Here is a 9429-nt window from a genome sequence, read left to right as displayed (position 1 = left end):
GTGTATGTTCATCTATCTTTATATGAATTCTTGAGTTAAAAATCTGGGCTACAGGTTAGACTTAACACTCACAAAAATGTTTGTAGTTTAAAAGTTGATACTCCTGGAAAAATAAAACTTAAGGATGTAAAGGAGTCTGGGAAGTTCAGTTTGCACCCAGTCTGGGCAGAACAGTCTTTGAGACACTATCTATAATTAACCAGCCAAAGCTGAATTGGAAAAACATTTCAAGTCATGGAATACCACTCATGAGCAAGATTGTTGAATAAGAGCTTGAGGCTTTTGCATACATACACACAAACATACGCATACACACAGAGGCACTTTTATGTGCACACATGAATACACAAATGAAACAACTTTCAGAATATGTAGAAAACTTAGAAAGCAATAGAAAATATGTCCTGCGTAAAACTAGAATCAAGTGATAAATTTTAATATTAAAAAGTCCTCAAGTGAACTTTCTTCAAAAAAGTTTGAGACTATTACATAGGTAGGGACCAGAGTTAGTAAGAAAGTCAAGTAATCATTATTAAAGGGATCGGATCCATGGAGGAATGAATCAGAGACCCCTGCATGTGCATCAGAAAATGTTCATATCCTGTGTCAAATGTTAGAACATCTTTCAAAATTGTACATAAACAATCTGAATAGTCAATGGATAAGATCATCAGAGAAGTTCAGAATTGCTAGTGTGTTTCTAGATTAAATAAAACAACAAACTATGGCTGGGCAATATGATACAAGCCAGGAATTCTAGCACTCAGACTAAGACAGGAGATTAGAGAGTGGAATTACATAGTGATACCTTCCCTGGACCAGGTAGTATAATTTTGTCTCAATAAAACAAACCAAATTACAAGAAAGTAATACACAGTTGGAAGTTTGGGCTAATTTTGTCATTATGTTTTGAGAAGTCAAGTTTCCTATTGAAATGCAATTGATATATAATCCTCAGTTGTATTTTAAATCTCTCTTCATTAAAGAACATTATTAGATGCAAAATAACTTGTGATTCCCATCCAAAATTTGAAAAAGTAAGTAAGCGTCATTCTGTTGGATGCCAAAGAAAGGATGAAGGTTTACAAAACTTAAGCCCGGAGAAATAGCACAGTTCGTCTAATGTAGGAATTTGTGGACCTTGCAAAATTATAATTTAGATTCAAAATAAATAGTTTGTTTTTTTTTGTAATTCCATATTCTATTGGATATTACAAAATTCTTTTTAAATAGAGGTTTTAACTGACAAATTCACAAATGATGCTAGCATTCTGTTTGCCTAGAATATTCTTTCAAGAGAGTTATAATTAGAATTTAGTTAATAGATCATTCCAACAGTTCATGTATAAAATGATAATGTGAATAATCTAGACAGAGTTGCCAACAAATGGATGATATTAATTTATAAATTTAGAAAAAGCATTTTTTGAGGTTTTGGTATAACATGGTATGAAGAGAATAATTGTGTGACATCTTCTTTCATCTACTTATATGTTACACAGGAAGCAATTTCGTTAATTATATGTCTCTGTATACAATGAGAAAAATGCTAGGTTTGGGTTCATTTTTATTTTATTTTTTTTGGGGGGGAGTCAGGTCCTGAGGCCTGAACTCTGGGCCTGGGCGCTGTCCCTCAGCTCTCCAGCTCAAGGCTAGCACTCTACCACTTGAGCCACACGCCATTTCCGGCTTTATTTCTTTTTGCTTATGTGGTGCTGAGGAATCGAACCCAGGGCCTCATGTGCGCAAGGCAAGCGCTATACCACTGAGCCACCTTCCTAGCCCAATTTTTGTTTTTGTTTTATTGGTTTGACCTAGGGCTTGAACTCTGGGCCTTGACACTGTCTTTGAGCTCAAGGCTCCTGCCCTACCACTTCAACGTCAGTGCCACTTGTGTCTGGCTTTTTCTGAGAAGTTTATTGGAGATAAGAGTTTAAGGGACCTTCCTGCCTGGATGGGCTTTGAACCATAATCTTCTGATCTTAGTATCCTGAATATCTATGATAGTTAAAAAAGTATAAATGTAAATAATATTTGCAAGAGCTCTGATCTCAAGAATACCACTGGGGGAAAATTGATGCAACTGAGTTTATTGTGGTGTTCTTTGCAGAACAAGGAGGGCATCACAATACCAGAGGTGCAGTATTTTTTCACAGTAGAGATAAGTTATTCATGATGTAAAATAAGGAAATTTTAAGGTGCACCTTACAAGTTGGAAACTGTTGGGCTAGGATGACTTTATGGCATAAAGCTTGGGATTGCTAACTCTTGAAGAATTATTACAGATGCTTCATAGTTTTATCCTCTACAAGAATGTGGCTATTTTTCTGTTGACTTCTCAATGTGTAACACACCATTGGAAACTGCATCTATTGCAGAATTACATAACATGAAAACAAGTACTGTTTTGAATCTCTCAGGTATGGAATGTTCAGAATTTGAAAATGAGTAGTTATTAGTCATAGGAATTTTGAAGAACACATATATTCTTTCCTAACAACTTATTTAATTTTAAAAGTTATGGGTTTCCATAGAATTAAAATGTTTTCCGTTTTATGTGTATGAAAGTACTAAATTTATTTTTTTCCAAAATATGCAAGTATATTGTGAAGTATATTGTCTAGTTGGATAACATTCAAGCTGACGACCTTCTGATAAAGAAAGGGTAATTAAATCATATTAGATGCCAAATAGTATTGATTTTTAAAATTTTACTATATAAAGAATAATATTAACTATACCAATATAGTGAAATTTTATTTTATGCAGCTTATTTTTTTAAATTTAATTTTATTGTCAAAGTGATGTACAGTCGAGTTACAGTAATTGTAAGGTAGTGAATACATAACTTTTCAAACTTGTTACCCCCTCCCTCACTTTTCTCACAGTTTTCCTTCACCTACGTACCCCTCACAAGTTGTAATGTATATTTACTACATATTGTCTTGTGAGTATTGTTAATGCATTGGTTTGGCCTTTGTCATTTGTGTCACCATTGTGATGTTCCTCTTCCCTTCCCTAATTAAGGTAAATGTATACACAATACACAGGGTACCAAAATCAAATACAGCAAGGGATAAACCAAAGGGGAAAAACCAAAGAAAATAGAAATCACATAATACATAAAAAGCAACAACCGCAAATAATAATCTCTGATTCCATATCTTGGAGTTCATTTTGTTCAACATCAGCTTATGTGGTCATATATATGCATAACAAAGCCACTGGAAAATAATAATTGTATAAATATATCGTGAAAACAACATGTTAACTGTTTTTCATGGTAAGGGGGTATTAGGATTGGTGAATTCGCAGTTTTGATAAAGGAATTTCAAAAGAGTTTTAAAAATATGACACGTAAATTTTAATTGTTCAAACTTTTAAACAACGAAGCCTATTAAGAAAATTTAAAATTGCCTGGGAAAATAGGCTTTCATGCAAAGAAATCCATGGAGATTTAGTTGAGAGGGAGCAATATGAGTGAAGATGACTCATTTTCACATTAAACAAACAAACCTCAGAAACCTTGCTGTAAATCCTGTAGCTTTCCTTGAAAACTGTCCTTACCCAGGAAATATTCTCTCACTGTGTGAAACAAGGTTATAGTGCAATTTAATTCAAATTTCTTTACAAAAAGACATCAAAATTTGTGAATTGACCTTTAATTACCAAACAGTAATTCTCTGAAAAAGATAATTTGGGTCAAAATACTTAGGGAGAAAGTGCCCTCCACAATGAAAAAAGGTATTGGGTTTACACTTTTGGTTTGTAATACTTTCCACAATGTCTTTGCCCGTGAAGCACTGAAACACAGAAAAAATCTGATTGGATACTTCCAACCAGTGATTTCACATTTCTAATTGGCTCACAAATATAAATCCTTATTAAAATGAGATAGTGAAGACTTCTCTTTTTACATAAGACAAAAAGTTTTTGGTTCAGAAAAGAATTGAGCACATGGAAAAAGTAAGAAAACAGTGTTCTTAGAAGCACTAGCTAAGAAAATTGGCTTCAGCAGTGGAGGGAGGCCAAAACTTTTTGATATAAATTGTAATATTTTTGCTACCTAAAGTGATTTTACAGAGCCGATTTGGCTCACTAAAATGCAGAACGGATTGAGTGAAGACATGAAAATAAATCTCACATCCAAAGAGGCAACTTAAAAGAGTTTTAAAGGAGAAACCATGAAGATGTAGCAGTGGGGGAGGCCTTAGAATCCTTCAGCTTCACTAGACTTGGAGCCAAGAAGCTGTGATTAATTGGAAATCAGGCAAGAGCTAAGAGGAGGACATAGAAGTAGGACATAGAAGCATTGTCCTTTGTAACAGGCACTGCCATCCAAGGTATGGGTGATTGAACTTTATTCTCTGCCATACATCTTGTTGATCAAATGCAAGACTAAGAGAAAAATAATCTATTGAAATAATTTTGCAAAGAATAATTTCACTGTTCCTGATATGGTATCTAAGGACACTCTTAAGTGAGAAGATAAAAGTGGAGTATTCTGCGGTTTCCTCTAAGCATCTTGTTAGCAAAACATATCTTTGAGGTTAGAAGTGATTGAACCAAAAAGTGTTGGAGTACTTATGTTTGTGGGCACTTTAGACACAAGAAGACTTTCTTTTTCTTTCTTTTTTTTTTTTTTTGGGTCCAGTCGTGGGACCTGAATTCTGGGCTTGGGCGCTGTCCCTCAGCTCTTCAGCTCAAGGCTCCCGCTCTACCACTTGAGCCACAACGCCACTTCCGGTTTTTTTCTTTTTGCTTATGTGGTGCTGAGGAATCAAACTCATGGCCTCAAGCATGCAAGGCAAGCGCTCCACCACTGAGCCACCTTCCCAGCCCAACACAAGAAGACTTTCAAGGTAAAAGAAAAACGGATATCCAAATATTTGTGATCACAGTTTCTTGGACTGGTTTTTTTGGAGACAAAGTTTTACATTACATTTTGTCCTGATTATCATCAATGTTGGGTTTTTATGGCAACCAAATGCAGGGGTGAAGTTTAATGGACTCCCGTGAACAAGTAAACAGCATGATAAAAGAAATGGCAAATAATATTTAGTGAATTACTTTCACCAACTACTTTTCCAGAACAAAGAAGGAAATATATAACTCAAAATCAATTGATTTAAAAGTATGAAGAAAGAGTAGTGAAGAGAGATGAAAGAAAACATAGAGAATTGTTTTCTCTCCAGCAGAGTAATGGGTTCTTGATCTTTTCTATTGCATTCTATCTTCACAAGCTATCAAGTGTGGCTCAGGACTGCACTATCCAGTTCAGACAGAGAGAACTCACAGAAGGAAGATAACATTTGCAGCAGATAAAGTTGATTTATAACCTGAGGCAATCTATTTCTCTGTTCTAATTTCTCCCCTACTCCAAACTGCCCTCTTTGAATAATTTTGTTTGCTTGTCCCAAGACTTCCCTTCATTAACTGCTTAAAATTTTGAGAGGTCATATTCATACTCTCTAGAGATTGCTGTTTGGTTGTAATTTTTGTGTGATTTTTCACTGAATTTCAAAAGGTTGTGCAAGTGTGTTACAGTTAAATATGTCCATCTAATTGTCCAATGCTCCTGGATGAGATTCACTCCTATCATTGTCAACCAACTCCTTCTCCAAAATTTATTTCAGATTTACCACTTCCTTTATCACATGTGTACATTGATATTCTAGCTGTACTTGCCCCTTGTTCCATTTTTCATTCATTCTATGTATTTACTATTATTCCTCTCTAGCTTCAACTTCCTGATAATCATTCTGTTAAACTGTCTGTTAATAGTTTAAAAGGTTTATATACATTCCATGGAGTTTCAATCCTGCATATACTTGAACTTATGTCATCTTATATTTCCATAATTCATTCATCTGCTATAAGAATTCGTAAGACTGGAGACGTGAAGCACCTAGACATGATTTAATTCTCATCCATTTGGAAGATTAATCTTTAGTCAACAAGAAAGTTTAAAAATGGTTTAGAATGTATTCCAAACTACCAATTTTATAAATGGCTTTGTACAATGGTGTGTGATTATTTTGTTATACATGGGATAATATTTTCTACTACATTTAAGTTTTGGAAAAAAGAAAATTAAAATTTAATATTATAGAGGAATATGATAGAAATAAAAGACAGATTTTATGTTTGTCACATCTCTGATGAGTACCCATATTCAAGACTTACTATGTTAGACAGATAGGGAAAACATAAAATAACATATGATAAGGCAACTATTTGGGACTTTTTAAAATGTACCTTATTAAATAATGAAATTTACTTTATTAGGTAACGTTTGGGTTTGAAATATGGGAGGCTGAGATATTTAACAAATTTTGAAAGACACCTAATGAATAACACAAACGGTGGGTGGTACTATTTCTACAGTTTAATGAATGGTTGAACCTGATTGGCATTAGTGCTGGGTAAGTAAATCAACTCTACTGTAACTCTATTGTAACTCTATTGCCACTAAGTATCATCTATTTGTCAAATGTTATTTTGGTGAATGTGATTTTATTTGGTAGGTCGTGGGGCTTGAACTCTGGGCTTGGGCACTGTCCCTGTGCTGTTCAGCTCAAGGGGAGCACTCTACCACTTGAGCCACAGTGCCACTTCTGATATTTGAGTGGTTTATTGGAGATAACAGTCTAACCGACTTTCCTGCCCGGGCTGGCTTTGAACCGTGATCCTCAGATCTCAGCCTCCTGAGTATTTAGGATTACATGCATGAGCCACTAGCACCTGGTTTGCGAATTTGATGTTTCAAAGTTTATTTGAAAAAGAATACACTTTCAGGAGATTAAATATTTTGAGAATGACAACATTTTTATACCACAGAACCAAGTTTTACTGAAGTACCTGTGTATTTTTTTATTGTGAAAATACCGTACACAGGGGTTACAATTACATGGACAAGATAATGAGTCCATTTCTTATCAAGCATTGTAGCCTCCTCCTTTGTTTCCCCTTCCCATCCCTTCGCATCCTCCCCCTGCTCCCCCGACCCGATCCTCCCCACCACCACCCCCCCGGACCAAAGTTGTAAAGTTTGTTTTTGACATGGCAACTTGTACATCTCACAGTGTTATTCAGCAATAAGGATCTTCTCAATTAATGGTTTTTTTGTGAATTACATTTGACCTCTAAGTCAAGTTTTCCTGGCCTTTATAGACCAATTGTGGATCTATCCTTCCAGGAGCTATTTTTCTGGCCCACTTATGCTGGACTGAAATTGTTCATTAATCATTAGGGGAGGGGTATTAAAAATAATCTTGTGACACTTTGTGATCTTGTTCACTCATATGGGCTGGTCATTTGTAAATTGAAAGTTTGAATTGCAGTACTTTCTCTTAGATTTTGTGATCTCATCCTTCATTTTAAGTTGACTTGCATTTCACTATTGCTTACTGCTAATTCCTGCTTCTCAAGGAATTGAGGCCCTGAAATATTATAGGAAATGAGAAATTGACATGGATCTTCAATTACTTTCTATAGGCAGGTTGCCTGGGGCTAGTAGTGAAGTCTTGACCCTGTTATCTGATGATGTGGGTAACTGGGACATGGGATCCTAGAACCCATACATTTTGCAGAAGATAAATATCTTGCATACATGATATCAGAAAAATTTGCGTATAATCAATAGGTATGCTTCAGAAATATGGAGAAAAACAGTTTGGAACCAGCGAGTTAAAACAATAAACAGAGCAGCAGAGTAAAATCCTTTATAGTTTAGAGGAAAACAACATTTTTTTTTACCATGTGAATTCAGAAGAACAAGAACACTTAGAAGGTATCACAAGTTTATAGTGAAGACATTACATTGATACTTTTTATATTCTCGTATGTATTCTAAACCTAATTATTTATATTCCAATTCTCTTTATTGGAATAAATAATTATCAATTTATTTGTCAAATTATCAATTTATTTTACTAAGGTTCACTGTGTGAAATATGAAATCAGCACATATAAATATAAAATATCTAACTATATATAATATAATAAAAAGGGCACATGTTTTGCATTGTTCTGTTGTGGTTAGGGTATCAAAGACAACTCTGTTTTAAAGTATTATTGCATTATCTGTACCTCAGTGTTAGGTAGAGTTAGACCTAAAGCTTTAGCATTTGTAGAGGCAAGAGGAAACACTGTGATTAAAACATTACCAATTTAAGGCCTAATAATGAGGAGAAACATGGACTTCTCCTGGAGCTATGGAAATATTTGGTGATAGAAAGTCAGTAGTGTAAGTTCCTGCCTGGTTGGAAGGTAGACAGGCCAGACATCAGGAAATCATGCATATGAAGAATTTTTTCACCTTGGCGTTAACCTACTTTTGAAATGGTATGTATAATAAACACTTGAATTTTGATAAAATACCTTCTAGTCTGAACAGTTCTGTCCGAAATGTTCATCTCTCTATGATCCCTTGTAACTAAGATTAGTTTTGTTCCAATAAGACAATCTATGCTGTCAGGGTAGGATATTCTGGTTCGTCTGTTCCTACATGGAAGAAGGATAAAGGGTCAGGTAGACATTTGTGCCAGTAAGACCTCATTTGGGAAAATTTAAGCTGGAGAAGTTTAGAAGTAGCTCTTAAGCAAGGCTTACTTTGAAACTATTAGCTCCACAAAGCTAACTCAGTTACATAAATAAGTACTTGAAAAAGCCATCACCTTAGGACCTAGCTATAAGTGCTTCAAAGTATGATCAAATCTAAAATGAAAAAGCCTTAAAATTGTCATTGACAAAAAAAACACAAATGTGAGCAATTGACTGAACAATATAATTTTTTTCCACTATACACATTATTTTAGGGAAATAAGATCAATAGTATTGTTAGGAACAATAAGGTTTCCTTGCTACAAATAGGCACCCAAGGATATAAGCCTGTATAAAGATTGCATCATTAATTACTTAAATTTAGAGGATACTACCTGCTTCAGTAGTACGTATACCCAAATTACAACAATACAGAGATTAACATGACACTTGCACAAGGATAATATGGAAATATGTGAAGTATTCCATATTTTTCGTTCTTCAGTTGCAGAAATGAAAAACAGTTATTAAGAAGTTGATTGCAAAATTACAAGCGTAACAATATATGCAAGTGTTAGAATTAAACATTAGTTTGACATCAGCGTATTAAATCTTCACCTTAGAAAGGCCTTTACATAGAATAACCTTTACAAAACTTTTGAAATTAGTTAACATTGTCATTTTATCCCAAAGAAACATACTACTATAAGAACCTAGAAAAAGGGACTGGGAAGGTGGCTCAGTGGTAGAGAGCTTGCCTTGCATGCTTGAGGCCCTGTGTTCGATTCCTCAGCACAACATAAGCAAAAAAAAGCCAGAAGTGGCGCTGTGGCTCAAGTGGTAGAGTGCTAGCCTTGAGCTGAAGAGCTGAGGTACAGCATCCAG

The 9429-nt window shown here is 34.8% G+C and overlaps 1 non-coding gene across 1 annotated transcript; it reads left to right on the top strand.

Annotated features, from left to right (window-relative positions):
• The first annotated feature begins 8932 nt into the window (after positions 1–8932).
• Positions 8933–9039, top strand: LOC122127413. Its single transcript, XR_006151145.1, has one exon. It is a non-coding gene; the product is annotated as a U6 spliceosomal RNA (small nuclear RNA).
• Positions 9040–9429: the final 390 nt, after the last annotated feature.

The sequence above is a fragment of the Dipodomys spectabilis genome, unplaced genomic scaffold (assembly GCF_019054845.1).
Source record: "Dipodomys spectabilis isolate Male_0828 unplaced genomic scaffold, ASM1905484v1 ptg000300l, whole genome shotgun sequence".
In the NCBI taxonomy this organism is placed as follows: Eukaryota; Metazoa; Chordata; class Mammalia; order Rodentia; family Heteromyidae; genus Dipodomys; species Dipodomys spectabilis.
The sequence above is the reverse complement of the archived record's forward strand: the minus strand, read 5'-3'. Positions and strand labels throughout refer to the sequence as shown.